The sequence below is a fragment of the Schistocerca piceifrons genome, chromosome 2 (genome assembly GCF_021461385.2).
Source record: "Schistocerca piceifrons isolate TAMUIC-IGC-003096 chromosome 2, iqSchPice1.1, whole genome shotgun sequence".
In the NCBI taxonomy this organism is placed as follows: Eukaryota; Metazoa; Arthropoda; class Insecta; order Orthoptera; family Acrididae; genus Schistocerca; species Schistocerca piceifrons.
In genome coordinates this window covers 749,220,549-749,238,847 of record NC_060139.1, presented here as the reverse complement: position 1 = coordinate 749,238,847, position 18,299 = coordinate 749,220,549, and the positions used below count along the sequence as shown (strand labels likewise).

The 18,299-nt window shown below is 42.2% G+C and overlaps 1 protein-coding gene across 1 annotated transcript in view; it reads left to right on the top strand.

Moving 5' to 3' along the window:
• The first annotated feature begins 1,473 nt into the window (after positions 1 to 1,473).
• Positions 1,474 to 18,299, top strand: part of LOC124776920 (monocarboxylate transporter 13-like) — a 157,581-nt gene continuing 140,755 nt past the window's right edge. The window contains exon 1 of the mRNA XM_047252134.1: positions 1,474 to 1,745. The gene's annotated coding sequence lies outside the window, so the exon portion shown is untranslated. The remainder of the gene's footprint in view (positions 1,746 to 18,299) is intronic.

The window sequence follows — 18,299 nt, the reverse complement described above, 5'->3', positions numbered from 1 at the left end:
CTCCTGCTTTGTTTCTTTCCCCCCCTCCTGCTTTGTTTCTTTCCCCCCCTCCTGCTTTGTTTCTTTCCCCCCCTCCTGCTTTGTTTCTTTCCCCCCCTCCTGCTTTGTTTCTTTCCCCCCCTCCTGCTTTGTTTCTTTCCCCCCCTCCTGCTTTGTTTCTTTCCCCCCCTCCTGCTTTGTTTCTTTCCCCCCCTCCTGCTTTGTTTCTTTCCCCCCCTCCTGCTTTGTTTCTTTCCCCCCCCTCCTGCTTTGTTTCTTTCCCCCCCCTCCTGCTTTGTTTCTTTCCCCCCCCTCCTGCTTTGTTTCTTTCCCCCCCCTCCTGCTTTGTTTCTTTCCCCCCCCTCCTGCTTTGTTTCTTTCCCCCCCCTCCTGCTTTGTTTCTTTCCCCCCCCTCCTGCTTTGTTTCTTTCCCCCCCCTCCTGCTTTGTTTCTTTCCCCCCCCTCCTGCTTTGTTTCTTTCCCCCCCCTCCTGCTTTGTTTCTTTCCCCCCCTCCTGCTTTGTTTCTTTCCCCCCCTCCTGCTTTGTTTCTTTCCCCCCCTCCTGCTTTGTTTCTTTCCCCCCCTCCTGCTTTGTTTCTTTCCCCCCCTCCTGCTTTGTTTCTTTCCCCCCCTCCTGCTTTGTTTCTTTCCCCCCCTCCTGCTTTGTTTCTTTCCCCCCCTCCTGCTTTGTTTCTTTCCCCCCCTCCTGCTTTGTTTCTTTCCCCCCCTCCTGCTTTGTTTCTTTCCCCCCCTCCTGCTTTGTTTCTTTCCCCCCCTCCTGCTTTGTTTCTTTCCCCCCCTCCTGCTTTGTTTCTTTCCCCCCCTCCTGCTTTGTTTGTTTCCCCCCCTCCTGCTTTGTTTGTTTCCCCCCCTCCTGCTTTGTTTGTTTCCCCCCCTCCTGCTTTGTTTGTTTCCCCCCCTCCTGCTTTGTTTCTTTCCCCCCTCCTGCTTTGTTTCTTTCCCCTCCTTTGTCTCTCTTTCCCCTCACTCCCTCTTTCTTTCTTTCTTTCCTTCCCCCTTTCTTTCTTTCTTTCCTTCCCCTCCCTCCCCCCTTTCTTTCTGGAAATAAAACTAACAGAAGCAGTTGCGACCATTATGTGGCGGTGCAGGTTCAATGTACAGAAATCTAAAGTTCTTACTTGAATAGGATGTGGCCAGGTGACCCAGAATGTTTTGTCCCATCTGTGCTCTCTCTCTTTTATATAATGGGCGTATGTTAAAATACAAGGAACAGTAGATGGCCGAAAGTAGCATTTTGGGGCCTTGTTACGAGAACTACTAAAAGACCGGAAAATTCCCAGAGATGTGACAGCAGCAGGATCACCGTGGTGCGCAGCGCAATACGCGGCCTCCTGCACGCCCGTTTCGCAGTTTGCCGTAGATTGGCCCGGGGTCAGAGTTCAAACTGTCGTTCAGCGGCGGGCGACGGAAATCGGCGGCGCTGGCCGGCTGGAAGCGCGGGTCCAGCCGGCCTCCCAGTGCAGTCGGTGCGGCGCGGCTGTCGCAACAGGAGCAGAGGCGGCGGCTCCCGTGATATAACTGTCTTTTTATCAGGAAGTGGCCGCTCCAGTCGTGTTGCTCTACAGCGGCCGAGTCCACCCAAAGCTTCGGCGCCGCTGATACGACGGATGGCCGGCAAGCGCCGACGCTGATGCCAGCTCTGTTATGTTGAAGTGGGGCATGTCCCGCAGTGAACAGTTCAGCAATTGTCGGACGTTTCATTCTCATCTCTAGTGCAACGAATTCGGCGCAATGCCGGAAGTCGGGTAAGTACCAGAATGATCTTAGGGACACACGTGGTTCAGAAGTGTCCCGAAAAAAGTTCTGTTGATACTTAAGGCATCGTAGCCGTCCCATCGACAATTGTACTATAATCGTACTGCGCAAGCCACCACACTGGAGGACACTCCCTGTGGTTCAGAAATTACTTGGTTTTCCTACATATTTTGAAAATTAGGAGTAGAATAGATCCTTCACGGTCACTTGACGACTCCTCCTCCATTCTTCATACCGAAATTTGTACGTCGTGTCTAATGACCTTCGCACGGTATGGTTCCTCCCTCTTTCAGGGATAATGTGTAGAGCAATCGGTGGTCATTTTCCCCGTATCTCAGCCCACGCTCGCTGCCTCGTCACGACGGGCAGATGAGAGCCTGCTGCACTGCTTCCTAAGAATCGGCTCTGCAAATTAGAAAATTCGGTAACCACCTCTGAGTCAGCTTGTGCTTCGGATCGTTCCGTAATGTCGGCAACTTGTGCTACTAACCTTCGTAGACATTGAATGTACTTTCACACACCCTAAGAGCATTATAACAGATTCTGCGCGCATTCTGTAGCAACATTCTAACAATGTGATCTTCAGAACCCGTCAGTATATCGGAACATAGTGCTACAGTTGCAAGCATTTCTCCGTATCTAATTAGGTGTTACGGCACCAGGCGTATATCCAGCCTAGGCAGAGATGGTTAGTTCTTTCTTCCAGCAACACTTACCGCACGATGACTTCACAGTTCATTCTACACTAAGCAGGTGAAACAACAGTATAACTCTTTAAGTGTTTTCTCTAGAATGACTCAAAGATGACAAACGCGTTAAATTCGTCTCGTCTCAAGTAAAATGACTTCTTTTTCTAAGTTAAAACTGACTAACGCCGAAGTTTGTAGTAGGCAACAGGAACGACAAGATAAAGCGTATATCTAATTCCATAAGTTTGTCATTTTTCCTACTTAACATTAATTTAAATGTTTTCTTTTGCAGTTAGTGTCAGAGCTAAAACAGATATCACTGGTTGTCGTACATATTCTACATGTTATCTATTTAATCTTATGCACGAAATGTCAGCCTTGAAAGTGAAACTACGAACAGTAGCTAGGATGAGACCGTACTCGGGAAGGGCGCAGTTAAAACCTGGTTCTTCTGATCCTGATTTAGCTTTTTCTTGGCTTTCTTAAAGATCTTCATATGAATATCGGAATGGTTTCCTCCGCTCCATCCTTGGCCATTTGGGATTATGTTCGGTATCTAACGACGATGGAACATTTAATTCTAACAAGTTTTGCATCTTCGGTTGAAATGACCTTGTTTACCGTACTAAACCTCAAATTCCGCTTTACTAAATGCCGTATGGATTCAGTGTGTACAGCCACAAGGATTGAAGTAAGTTTTTGCGCCATGTGTCAATATTTTGCGCGCGGCAACGTATTGGGAGAGCAGCCTAACAAACTTGTAGCTGGTGTGCCATGTTTCGCATTCAGTAACCTTTCGCGGAACCAACTGAAACAGATTACTGTCTTCCACAAAACTTCACGAACAGTTAATGGTTGTTGTCTGTTAATGTTCGTGCTCTCTACTATGGGTCAAACGTCGTATCACCTGATTGACATTGTCGTCTTGTTCATTTGCTGTATATTATCCCAATGTGGCACTCGACAGCCTGCAGAGTGATAGCACTCCATTACAATGAAGTAGCATGTCTATATGGCGTTAATGTCGCCTATAGAGGGAAAAGATTAGTGTCACGTCAACATGGAGGTGATTATAAACGACGCAACAGCATTTGGCCAATGATAAATTCATTTCATTGTTCTGCTTGGTAGTGCGGAATGAAATGTAAAGTCATCCAGCAGAAAGTGTTGCCGGAAGAAAATGCCTATCATCTCGGCTTTGGCTGGATTTCCACGTGGTGCCGTAACACCTAATTAGTTACAGAGAAATGCTTGCAGCTATAACATTGTTTCGTTTGACAGGCTCTGAAGATCAAATATTTACGAATTGATAATATTACGTGTTACTCTTACTTATAAAATCATGTGAAACTTGACTGAAGATAGATTGACAAGGATTTAAAACCACTACCGTCGTGTAAGTTAAATGTCTGAACGGCGTCCCCATAATTTATCGTCTATAAGACCTCACGGCAAGCTGACCAGGATTGGCAGTCTTCTGAATACTTCTTTTTTTACGAATTTGATCTCTAAAGCCAGAATCAACAGATACCCGTCTAAAATTCAAATTCGGGACAATCCCGCCTAATTTGAATACCCGGAAACCTTGAATCTCATATCAGCGATGACAACCTGGAAATGACTGTTTTTTACCTAAATATAGTTATATTTCTACTAACTCTGACTTTTTAAGGTAATGGTCTTTGGTTAACATACCTGTTTCCGTTGAAAGGTCCGCAAAGTATTCATAATTAATATTAATTCTTTAGACTCCACTTCTACCGGTCATAAGTTGTGTTATCTATGGGAATATGTAGAAATCAGCGTTTGCCAAAGCCGATGGATGTTCAAACAACTCGTTTTAAAATTCCTCGGTTTTTCCAATGTTTCGCAATCTAGGACAGGTGCCTTGTCATGAAGGAAGATGATTTTGTGGTGCAGTGGAATTGTAGTGTATTCCTCAGTTACTTTTTTCTTTTTCTGTAAGGAAAATCCCTTTTGAGATGCCAGAAAACACTGGTCACAATAAAGTTTGTCGTCCTGGACCATCGGCTTGCACCAAATTTCTTTTACTGGTTTTTAGTTTGTCGCCGTGTGATAGACCCATGTCTCATCCATAACAACAAAATTAGGTGGATTCTTTGAAAGTAAAACCACGAAACTATTACTAAGAAATACTTTCTCGTATTTGCTTTTAGTTACGATTCAACATTGTTCAACACATATTGCACAAAGCTCTCCCAGTTATTCACGTGCACTACCTGGATACTCCTTTCGTTGTTACAGTTTTTGGTCGTCTTTACTGTACATTATTTTGAAGGGAAGCGCGGTCACGCTCAAAGTTTGATGGTCATTTCATCATAATCATCTGTGTATCACTACAGCTATCTATACTTGGTCTAGCTTGTTGGAGTCATCAGGTAGTCGTCGTGGCCTTACGGTAGAAACCATCCCGGCAGTTGCCCGAAATAATTTAGGAAAACCACGATAGCAGGATGGATATTAAAGCCTCCATCCTTCCAAATAAAACTGTCTAAAATATCACAACCCCGGTCGGTTTGTTCGTAGTGTAAAATTATTTTATTATGTCGTTCGGCATCTACAGAGGCAATCATGACATTAAATGCTTAGCACAGTGTACCAATTACAATATTTTTACAGCTCTTTGGTGGATGATAGCATTCTTTAAAATGTCCTTAAAACTCTAAACCATGTTGCAAATACTCTTTAGCCGCTTTATGGCCGAGTCATTGTGTCAGAGTAGGTCCTTCAGTTCACCCTCATACCAATGTATTTCATACATACGTAACCTGTCCATTGAATGTATTTCACCGCACTCCCATTCAGGATTTTCCAGTAGACAATTTGTTCATCAGTTGCTTACATGTACCAACACCCATTCTGACGCGATTCAGAGGTGTCCACAGTATCCTGAAGAGAATAAATCCTTCAATCTTCTTGATGGGGTCGACCACCAAATTTCGGATCCAATGACCAATTATAGCTCATAGTTCTTTTCCAGCTGTTTTTGAATCGAAGCCTTGCAATTCTTCCCAGATTTTCCAGAAAGATGACCTACATTAAAATCTTGGTGTATAGGGAGTTGCGGGCTGTCTGATTTCTCTGTGTGTTGTCTTCACGGGGCTCTGTTTTGTGCACACATTCTTGCAGAGAAGCTCTTTAATAATGTAAAACTCTAATTCTGCGCTGTTCATTTACGTGCCAGTGCAGAAAAATTCTTTAGTTAAGTTCAATAACTTAGGAGTAAATTTGTTGCCGCGACTTGAGCTATGGCAACAGTGACACTTGAGCTGCTGTGTCTGAAAGTTATCAGCAGTGTATGCGTGAAGGATGTTGCGCTGAAACGAGTCTGCTCGTTTGGCCACCTGTTGACACGGCCAGGGTCCTGGAATGCGAGACAGAGCGTTTGCGACACGGCGGCTGTTAGGACACTCGCCGGTCGTTAGCAGATCCTCGTCAGCCGGTACCGGCACCTGCTGTAGTGAACCCTGGGCTAAGTTAAACGCAGAGGCCGCTTATGACGCACACCTCTTGCTGTGATAACGCTGTGAGCGCCTAACGGCCCTATCACCTGCAAGTTTACAATGGCTCACACTCACCGCGGCCCTAAAGCAATCTTTCCTGTAATTCAGGCAGTGTTTGAAACCCTCGCTGTGTGCGAAATGAAATGGCTATCTTGTGGCATATGCCAGTCATAACGGCTAACCGGCTAACAGATGTGCAGGGTGTCCCAAGATAAATGGTAAATATTCAGGGATATGACAGAAACGATCAGTCAAAGCAAAAAGTCTAGTAAGCATGGCTGTTCGTGCGAAACATGTCTTCTACTTCTAACAACCCTACCACAACAAAGGTCAGAATTTAATAACGATTGTGGTGTTGCTCACGCTGCTAAATACTGCATTTTCGGGCAACAAGTCATATTATGTGGCATGTGTCATTAGAGCAGTGTTAAAAAAGTCATTTCATGTAATAATAAAAAAACTAGGCACTCATCTTTTTGTTTTTCCCACGCTGGTCTCGTCGTAAAATCATGGCTCAATCGTTGAAAATCTAGGTGGTTATGATTCTAAGCTCGGATGCAAAAAGGCCCAGATTTTATTCTGCTATATTAAAAAGTTATGTAGATGCGCTTCACAAACCATCCTTGAAGATTAAACTTTTGATGGACAATGGTGATGTAAAAAAATAATCAGCACTCCGAAATTAAGTTACACTTCCTTTTAATTGCTTCTATTGCAATATCACGTAAACACAAAACATCACTTCACAATACAAAAAACATACTTGAAAACATCTCTCTTACAGTCACTGTTAAAGTTCACATTTTATAAGGGGACTACGTTATGCGTCTTTCCAACATGACGTCCAACACTTGACTTTTTCAAGGTCCGACTCTCTAACAACTCAACAACTAACTATCGCTTACGCGCCCAAAAATCAGAGTTACAAGTACGTCAAAGATCGTAGTGACAAAAGAAAGAATACACATAAGAACAATATCATTGCAATATAAACATATCGATGTATCACAAATGAAATCAAATCTGAATGTTGTCTCAGAAACATGTTAAGTAGTTAACAGAAACACAGTAGAATATTACTGGTATCGAGAGGTTCAGATGAGGTGCCATAATGGTTACGTAATTAAAGTACCATTACATACTGAACAAGGGCTCATTACCTCTCAAGTTATGCGGTTTAGAGCTAAAGTTTACTAGATAACGTTTGTCTTGTTTTCGTAATATGGAAAGCCAAGAGCTTGCACTGAATAGATTTGATTTCACAGTATTCAAGACATAGTGCTCACAGCGCTTAAGATGTGCATTTTAGAGCCCATGTTCACTATACGTTTTCGCTTCCAATGATCTATCCTGTCTTGAAATATTGACAGTTCCTCTTGGAGCACGTGTGTGTGTGTGTGTGTGTGTGTGTGTGTGTGTGTGTGTGTGTGTGTGTGTTTTGTTTTTAAAGCTTGATATTGACCAGCTAGTATCGCGTGATAGTAACTCCTTTTCCTCCTTTATCGTCTCCAGCACTCCACCTTCCCCGTGCCTTTGTTTTTGTCGATCTTGCGCCTAGTTAATTTTCTTCTGCCTCGAAAGCCTTCAGTCCTGTATTTCTTTCTTTGAAATGTTTGTTAACGATTTCTTGGGGTCTCTCTCTACGTATTTTCATCTATAATGCATACTGTTTTTCCAGTAATCTATACTAAGCTTGTAAAACTATCGTGTCTGTCTGAACACGCTTCTCCAAAACTAGTAGACAAATTTTTATAGGTGATACACTGCGTACAGCCTGAGACACCGTGCAGACTTCAGTTGATCAGAATCGGATAACGGAAAAAAGATTTTGAATTGGAAGTTTTATCCATACTAATATCACAAACGGGAAAGTAACTGTTCGTTTTCACGACTAACCCGGTGAACAGTTTTCCATGAAATTTGATATTCAGCTGGAACCCTGAAGAACAAAATAGGTTACTATGGAAAGAGTATAGTAAAAGATGCTTATAGATTTGAAGAATATTACGCGAATTAGGGAAAAATAGTCTTTGAGAAAGCTATATACGCTTTGACTACTGACTTTCTCAAATTTCTGAGGATGAGTTTATTGCCTGATACATGCTACGTCCACCCTCCATGGACCACGGACCTTACCACTGGCGATGTGGCTTTCGTGCCTAAGCGATACACATAGCTGTACCGCAGTTATCACAGGCCAGAGAAACATGTGGTTTCTGAAGATGGGCACTAGGCTTTTCAATTGTTACAGGGACAATAGTCTGGATGATTTACTGATCTGCCTTGTAACAACCAAAACGACCTTGCTGTGCTACTATTACGAACAGCCGTAATTTTTCCCGAGGGGATGCAGTTCTGCTGTACTGTTTAAAGATGATACCATCCTCTTGGGTAAAATATTCCGGAGATAAAATAGTCCCTCGTTCGGATCTCCGAGCGGGAAGTGCTCAAGAGGATGTCATCAGGAGAAAGAAAACTTCTGTTTTGCGGATCGGAGCGTGGAATGTTAGATCCCTTAATTGGTCAGGTATGTTAGAAAATTTAAAAAGGGACAACGATATGCTAAAGTTATAGTGGGGATTAATGAAGTTCAGTGGAAAGAGGAACAGGACTTCTGGTCAGGCGAATACAGGGTTATAAACACCAAATCAAAAAATGAGTAAAGCAGGAGTAAATTTGATAATGAATAAGTAAATAAGAATGAGGGTAAAATACTACGAAAAGCATAGTGAACGCATTATCGTAGCCAAGATACACAAAGCCAACATCCGCCACAGGAAAGCAAGTTTATATGCCAACTAGCTTCGCAGATAATGAAGAGATTGAAGAAATATATGACGAAATACATGATTCAGACAGTCGAGACGGACAGAAATTTGTGATGATGGACTAGAATTCGGTAGTATGAAAAGGAAGAAAAACAAAAGTAGTGAGTTAATATGGACTGCGGTAAAGGAATGAATAAGGAAGCCACCTGATTGAGTAACGCACAGAGCATATTTTAATCATTGCAAACAGTTAGTGTAAGACTAATGAAAATAGGTTGTATACGTGGAAGAGACCTGGAGACACCAGGAGGTTTCAGACTTATTATATAACGGTTAGACCGAAATTTCGGAACAAGATTCTAAATTACAAGAAATTTCCGGGGGCAGATATGGACTCAGGGCACAATTTATTGATTATGAACTGTAGATTAAAACTGAAGAAACTGGAAAAAGGTAGGAGTTTAAGGAGACGAGACCTGGATAAGTTGAAAGAACGAGAGGTGGTTGAGTGTTTGAGGGACATTAGGTAACGATTGACCAGAAGAGGGGAAAGCAATATGGTAGAAGACGAATGGGTGGCTTTGAGAGATGAAATAGTGACAACAGAGGATCAAATAGATAAAGGCTCAGTAGAAATCACAGGACATATTGCATTAAGTTGATCAAAGGAGAAAATATAAGAATGCAATAAATGAAGCAGGCGACAGGAAATACAAACGTCTAAAAGATGAGATTGGCAGGAAGAGCAAAATGGTTAAGCAGTAATGGCTAGAGGACAAATGTAAGGGTTCAGAAGCGTGTTTCACTTGGAGAAAGATGATGCGTACAGGAAAATTAGAGGCCCTTGGAGAAAAGAGATGCAGCTGTAAGACTAGAAAGAACTCAGATGCAAGCCCAGTCCTAAGAATGAACCCAATGCTGAAAGGTGAAAAGAGTACATAGATCGTCTGCACAAGGGAGGTAAACGTGAAGGCACTATTATAGAAATGGAAGACGATGTAAATGAAGATAAGATGGGAGATACGATACACTGAGCGAAGTTCGACAGAGCACTGAACGGTCTAAGTCGAAACAAGGCCACGGGAGTAGACAACATTCCGTCAGAACTAATGGTAGCCTTGGGAGAACCAACTATGACACAACTCTTCCATCTTGTAGAATATGTGTAAGGAAGGCGAAACGCCTTCGTACTTCAAAAAGAAAATAATAATTCCAATTTCAAGGAAAGCATATACAGACAGCTGTAAATTTTCTGAACTATCAGTTTAATTAGTCAACGTTGCAAAATACTAATACAAATTCTTTATAGTGGAAAAAGTAACAGAAACCGACCTCGGGGAGATCAGTTTGGCTTCCAGAGAGGCAATACTGATCTTACGACTTACCTTAGAAGATACGTTAAGGAAAGGCAAACATACATTCATAGCACTGGAGACTTAGAGAAAGCTTTCGAAGTCGGCTGGAATATTCTTTGAAATTCAGAAGGTAACAGTGGTAAAATCAAGGAACGATAGGCTTTTTACAACTTCTACAGGCACCAGACAGCAATTACATTAGTCGGGGGGCATAAAACGGAAACAGTGGTTGGGAAACGAGTGAAACTGTAGCCAAGTGCCGATGTTATTCAATATGTACAGCGAGCAAGCAGTAAACTAAACTTTGAGCTTTACCGATGACATTGTTATTCTGTCAGAACAGCAAGGGATTTGGAAAAACAATTGAACGGACTGGCCCAGTGTCTTGAAATGAAGATTAAGATGAACACAATCAGAAACAAAAAAGGAAGATCGAATGTAGTTGATTACGAAACGAGACTCTGAAAGTAGTTGATGAGTTTTATTACTTGGGCAGCAAAATCACTGAAGGCCGAAATAGAGAGGATATAAAACGTGGACTGGCAATGGTAAGAAAAGCTTTTCTGAAGAAGAGAAATATGTTAACGTCGAATAGAGATTTAAGTGCTAGGAAGACTCCTGAGGTACTTGTATGGAGTGTAGCCGTATATCGAAGTGAATCATAGACGATAAACATTTTAGACAAGAAGTATCAGTTGCAAAGCGATTTAGAAAAGATTGCTGTATGGTGTGACAGGTGGCAGTTGACGCTAAATAACGAAAAGTGTGAGGTGATCCACATGAGTTCCAAAAGAAATCCGTTGGAATTCGATTACTCGATAAATAGTACAATTCTCAAGGCTGTCAATTCAACTAAGTACCTGGGTGTTAAAATTACGAACGACTTCAGTTGGAAAGACCACATAAATAATATTGTGGGGAAGGCGAGCCAAAGGTTGCGTTTCATTCGCAGGACACTTAGAAGATGCAACAAGTCCACTAGAGAGACAGCTTACACTACGCTCGTTCGTCCTCTGTTAGAATATTGCTGCGCGGTGTGGGATCCTTACCAGGTGGGATTGACGGAGGACATCGAAAGGGTGCAAAAAAGGGTAGCTCTTTTTGTATTATCACGTAGTAGGGGAGAGAGTGTGGCAGATATGATACGCGAGTTGGGATGGAAGTCATTAAAGCAAAGACGTTTTTCGTCGCGGCGAAATCGATTTACGAAATTTGTCACCAACTTTCTCTTCCGAATGCGAAAATATTTTGTTGAGCCCAACCTACACAGGTAGGAATGATCATCAAAATAAAATAAGAGAAATCAGAGCTCTAACTGAAAGGTTTAGGTGTTCGTTTTTCCCGCGCGCTGTTCGGGAGTGGAATGGTAGAGATATAGTATGATTTTGGTTTGATGAACCCTCTGCCAAGCACTTAAATGTGAATTGGAGTAATCATGTAGATGTAGATCGGAAGCTCTTCAAATGTGCTACAGAAGAATGGTCAAGATCAGACGGACTCCTGTAACTAATGTGAATACACTGAATCAATTGGGGAGAAAAGAAATGTGGCACAACGTGACTAGAATAAGGGATCGACTGATAGGACACATTATGAGACATCAAAGGGTCACCAATTTAATATTGGTGGCATGTGGGGGAGGGGGGCGAGAGAGAGGACAAAAATGGAGGCCAAGAAATGAATACAGTAAACATATTCAGAAGGATGTAGGCTGTGGCAGTCATTTGGAGATGAAGGGGCACGTAGAGTAGCAGTGAGGTGCACCAAACCAGTCTTTGGACTGAAGGCCATAAAAAGTGGTGTTATGTGATACAATTCAAAGAAAAAGAATACAATCTTCAATGTGTTTATTATATATTTGTTGCAAAATGTAGACGTTGTATAATGTTTAGCTACCTCTAAAGCACGATACATAGATGCGCATTCCTGTCCATGCCCCTCTGTATGTACTGCCCAACAGCAACAATGCTACGTATGGTGACGCATCGTGTGTTGAGACAAGTTGGAAGAGGCGTATCAGAGGCTATGCTTATGTGAACAGGCAGACACGTGAGGGCAGCTGATGTTATTCCACATTCAGCAGCGTACTTACTCACAATCACCCATCATAGCAGAAATACTGATATGCGAGCACAGCGGCAGGTAACAGCTAGTTTACGATGTGCGAGAAGCTGATCCATTGTTTCCATTGAGAACAATGCACAAATATGTGTTGTTGTTGTTGTCTTCAGTCCTGAGACTGGTTTGATGCAGCTCTCCATGCTACTCCATACTGTGCAAGCTTCTTCATCACCCAGTACTTACTGCTACCTACATCCTTCTCAATCTGCTTAGTGTATTCATCTCTTGGTCTCCCTCTACGATTTTTGCCCTCCACGCTGCCCTCCAATGCTAAATTTGTGATCCCTTGATGCCTCATAACATGTCCTACGAACCGGTCCCTTCTTTTTATCAAGTTGTGCCACAGACTCCTCCCCAATTCTATTCAATACCTCCTCGTTAGTTATGTGATCTACCCATCTAATCTTCAGCATTCTTCTGTAGCACCACATTTCGAAAGCTTCTATTCTCTTCTTGTGCAAACTATTTATCGTCCATGTTTCACTTCCATACGTGGCTACACTCCATACAAATACTTTCAGAAACGACTTCCTGACACTTAAATCTACACTCGATGTTAACAAATTTCTCTTCTTCAGAAACGCTTTCCTTGCCATTGCCAGTCTACATTTTATATCCTCTCTACTTCGACCATCATCAGTTATTTTGCTCCCCAAATAGCAAAACCCATTTATTACTTTAAGCGTCTAATTTGCTATTTAATTCGACTACATTCCATAATCCTCGTTTTGCTTTTGTTGATGTTCATCTTATATCCTCCTTTCAAGACACTGTCCATTCCGTTGAACTGCTCTTCCAAGTCCTTTGCTGTCTCTGACAGAATTACAATGTCATCGGCGAACCTCAAAGTTTTTATTTCTTCTCCATGGATTTTAATACCAACTCCGAATTTTTCTTTTGTTTCCTTTACTGCTTGCTCAATATACACAGATTGAATAACATCGGGGAGAGGCTACAACCCTGTCTTACTCCCTTCTCAACCACTGCTTCCCTTTCATGTCCCTCGACTCTTGTAACTGCCATCTGGTTTCTGTACAAATTGTAAATAGCCTTTCGCTCCCTGTATTTTACCCCTGCCACCTTCAGAATTTGAAAGAGAGTATTCCAGTCAACATTGTCAAAAGCTTTCTCTAAGTCTACAAATGGTAGAAACGTAGGTTTACCTTTCCTTAATCTTTCTTCTAAGATACTTCATAGGATCAGGTTTGCCTCACGTGTTCCTACATTTCTACGGAATCCAAACTGATCTTCCCCGAGAGGTCGGCTTCTGCCAGTTTTTCCATTCGTCTGTAAAGAACTCGCATTAGTATTTTGCAGCTGTGACTTAATTAAACTGATAGTTCGGTAATTTTCACATCTATCAACACCTGCTTTCTTTGGGATTGGAATTATTATATTCTTCTTGAAGTCTGAGGGTATTTCGCCTGTCTCATACATCTTGCTCACCAGATGGTAGAGTTTTGTCATGACTGGCGCTCCCAAAGTCGTCAGTAGATCTAATGGAGTGTTGTCTACTCCCGGGGCCTTGTTTCGACTCAGGTCTTAAAGTGCTCTGTCAAACTCTTCACGCAGTATCGTATCTCCCATTTCATCTTCATCTACATCCTCTTCCATTTCCATAATATTGTCCTCAAGTACATCGCCCTTGTATAAACCCTCTATATACTCCTTCCACCTTTCTGCTTTCCCTTCTTTGCTTAGAACTGGGTTTCCATCTGAGCTCTTGATATTCATACAAGTGGTTCTCTTTCCTCCGAAGGTGTCTTTAATTTTCCTGTAGGCAGTATCTATCTTACCCCTAGTGAGATAAGCATCTACATCCTTACATTTGTCCTCTAGCCATGCCTGCGTAGCCATTTTGCACTCCCTGTCGATCTCATTTTTGAGACTTTTGTATTCCTTTTTGCCTGCTTCATTTACCGCTTTTTTATATTTTCTCCTTTCATCAATTAAATTCAATATCTGTTCTGTCACCCAAGGATTTCTACGAGCCCTCGTCTTTTTACCTACTTGATCCTCTGCTGCCTTCACTACTTCATCCCTCAAAGCTACCCATTCATCTTCTACTGTATTTCTTTCCCCCCATTCCTGTCAATTGTTCCCTTACGCTCTCCCTGAAACTCTGTACAACCTCTGGTTTAGTCAGTTTATCCAGGTCCTATCTGATTAGATTGTCACCTTTTTGCAGTTTCTTCAGTTTTAATCCACAGTTCATAACCAATAGATTGTGGTCAGAGTCCACATCTGCCCCTGGAAATGTCTTGCCATTTAATACCTGGTTCCTAAATCTCTGTCTTACCATTATATAATCTATCTGAAACCTGTCAGTATCTTCAGGCTTCTTCCATGTATACAGCCTTCTTTTATGATTCTTGAACCAAGTGTTCATAATTCATATACGACGTACTTCATATACGACCAGAACCTCTTTGGATTTTCTGCCAGGTTTCGAGACAAAGTATCGTTGTGAAAACCGTTACAAGCACCTCGCATTGAAGTCCGCGCTAAATTTCGAGCTTCTGTGAAAGATCGCCAATCTTGGGATTTTGCGTCTCTTTAAATTTCACATGTTTTTTCGTTGTTTCTGCAACAGTGTTCTACCCGTTCTGTGCACCAAAGTGGATCTGTTAATTTATGTGGTATAAATCTCTCAATTGCTACCGATACTATTTCTTTGAATTCAAGCCATATCTGGTCTTAACTTACATTATTAGTTTGGAATGAGTGGAGATTGTCTCTCAGGAAGGCGTCAAGTGAATTTTTATTTGATTTTTTGAATAAGTATAGTTTTCGCTTATCTTTGGAGGATTTGGGGCTTACAATATTCAATCTCGCTACGACAGCCCTGTGTTCCTAATCCCTGAATCGGTTTTGATGCTCGCTATTAACTCGGGATTATTTGTTGATAAGAGGTCAAGTGTACGAAATCACTTGGACGTTGACTGCAAATAGTCCGACATTATCTATTGCATTACGATCGGATGTTCAGAAGGCCAGTCAAGATGCGATAGGTACTTGAGTGTTCGTCGAACTTTGAGCGTATACATGCACACGCCCAGTGAACATGAACATGGCAGTTACAATGAGTTGACTAAGGTCATGGCATAACTCCTAATAACGTGGCAGACCTACGTCTGCCCGGCGTTGTGCAGAAACTCGATGTGGCATGGACTCGACTCGTCGTTGTAAGTCCCCTGTATAAATATTGAGCCATGCTCTCTCTAAACCCGTCCATAGCTGTGACAGTGTTGCCGGTGCAGGGTTTTGTGCATTAACTGACACCTCTGTTATATCCGGTAAATGTTCGATGGGATTCATGCCGGGCGATGTGGATGGCCAGATCATTCGCTTGAGTCATCCAGAATGTTCACATTGTCATACATGAAAATTCTATCGTTGTTTGAAACATGCAATCCACTATTAGCTAAAAAAAGGTCTGAAAGTAGCTTAACATAACCATTTCCAGCCAATGATAGGTTCAGTTGGACCATAGGACAGTCTATTCCACGGAAACACACCCAACACCATTATGGAGCCACCACAAGCTTGCTTGAGGAGCCTGTCACAGAAGACAAGTACAGACAAGTTCTGGATCATGCGTTTCTACCGAATACACGACGCCGCCGAACGCTCTGAAACTAAGGGTTCATACAGGATGGAACACGTCGACACCTTACTGCAAGCGTCTTCAATTTCCTCCAGGCGACATTCAGACATCGGATCGTTACCCTGGACAGCTTAGCATTCATTGGACGTGAAGTGAAATGGAGCCCTTCTGATCACGATATCAATCCGTGAGATTATTCCTTATGTGGTTGTCTAAACAATGAAGTCTTCAAAGACGTTCCTGGAAGATTCCAGGATGTTGGTACTGCAATTTCCAGAGACATTCGTGCAACCGAAAATGATGTTCTTCAGAACATCGTTACGGAATTTCAGAGCTCTACATACACATTGTTGCAGGAGGAAATCACTTTGTAAACCTTCCGTATTAAATTTTCGGATGTCCACAATAGTATAAATGTGATAACGAGGATTTATCAGCCCTTATTACGTCGTAGTGGAGAAAAACGTTCTAACACCTATGTTGTGCCACCCTCTAGTCGCCTAGAATACTGAAACACACGCTAACTTCAAAGAGTGAGCCAAGTCATGGAACAAAAAACAGAGCAACAATCACATCTGGCGTGAATTACACCCCGCCCTTCCCTCTCCACACGCTGTGGGTTAAACGCCTAATTGCGCCGTCGATTAACTCTTAGCCTTGCATAATTTGAAGAGGCAAAATTGTGACTCATCGGATCTCCCAACACGCAGCCAGCCACTTACTGTCCAGTTTCTGTATTTAGCCCATCGCAGGCGCCTAGTTTCATGTAGTGTTACGAATAGTGGCCCTTAACCAGACGTTTTGTCAGTGGAGCACCTCACCAAAACCCTCTGTTGTCCGGTTAATGCCGGAACACACTGTCGCCTCCAAATTACTTCCAACTGCGAAGCACTGTCCCACTCCCAGCTACCTGACGGACAAACCAAGTTCTGCAACAGGCCATCCTTCTTTCACAAGCAGGCAATGATAGACCTAATATAAAATAAAAATAGGAACTGAAAGTGGATGGAAAATGAGACGCAACAATAAAGCTAAGGCTGATCTTTGGGCAACTCTTCTCCAGTAAAAGAGAACAGGTTAACGAAACAAATATTCCTGTAATAGCTGGTTATGCATCCTTCGTGTGGGTAGGATGAGTACTTTCCACAGTTTTCAACATTACCCAAGGTGCATTACGAGAATGTGCCTCTATATCATTTTCATGTTTTTGTAACTTTATGGTTTTGTCGATAAGTTTGTGGGGAAATCACTAACGATTAAACTTCAGTGTAATATTTACACCTTTTCTCTCGAGTATATATTTGTGAGATTTAGGAACCAGGTTTTAAATTGTAAGACATTTCCAGGGACAGATATGGACTCTGACCACAATCTATTGGTTATGAACTGTGGATTAAAACTGAAGAAACTACAAAAAGGTGGGAATTTAAGGAGATGGGACCTGGATAAACTGATTAAACCAGAGGTTGTACAGAGTTTCAGGGAGAGCATAAGAGAACAATTGACAGGAATGGGGGAAAGAAATACAGTAGTAGAGGAATGGGTAGCTCTGAGAGATGTAGTAAAGGCAACAGAGGATCAGGTAGATAAAAAGATGAGGGCTAGTAGAAATTTATGGGTAACAGAAGAAATATTGAATTTAATTGATGAAAGGAGAAAATATAAAAATGCAGTAAATGAAGCAGGCAAAAAGGAATACAAACGTCTCAAAAATGAGATCGGCAGGAAGTGCAAAATGGCTAAGCAGGGATGGCTATTGACCCACAGTCAAAATGGGTTTAGAAAACATAGTTCCTGTGAAACATAACTAGCTCTTTAGTCACATGAAGTGCTGAGTGCTATTGACAAGGGATTTCAGATCGATACCGTATTTCTGGATTTCCGGAAGGCTCTTGAAACTGCACCGCATAAGCGGTTCATGGTGAATTTGCGTGCTTGTGGAATATCTGTTATGTGACTGGATTTGTGATTTTATCGAGTAAAACAGAAGTGATTTCTGGCGTTCCCCAAGGTAGTGTTATAGGCCCTTTGCTGTTCCCTATCCATATAAACGATCTGGGAGACAATCTGAGCAGCCGTCTTGGTTGTTTGCAGATGACGCTGCCGTTTATCAACTAATAAGACATCAGAAGATCAAAACAAATTGCAAAACGATTTAGAAAAGATACCTGAATGGTGCGAAAAGTGGCAGTTGACGCTAAATAACGAAAAGTGCGAGGTCATCCACATGAGTGCTTAAAGGAACTCGTTAAACTTCGTTTACACGATAATCAGTCTAATCTAAAAGCCGTACATTCAACTAAATACCTATGTATTACACTTACGAACAACTTAAACTGGAAGGAACACACAGTAAATGTTGTGGGAAAGGCTAACCAAAGACTGCGTTTCATTGGCAGGCCACTTAAAAAATGTAAGAGATCTACTAAGGAGACTGCCTACACTACGCTTGTTCGTCGTCTTATAGAATACTGTTAAGC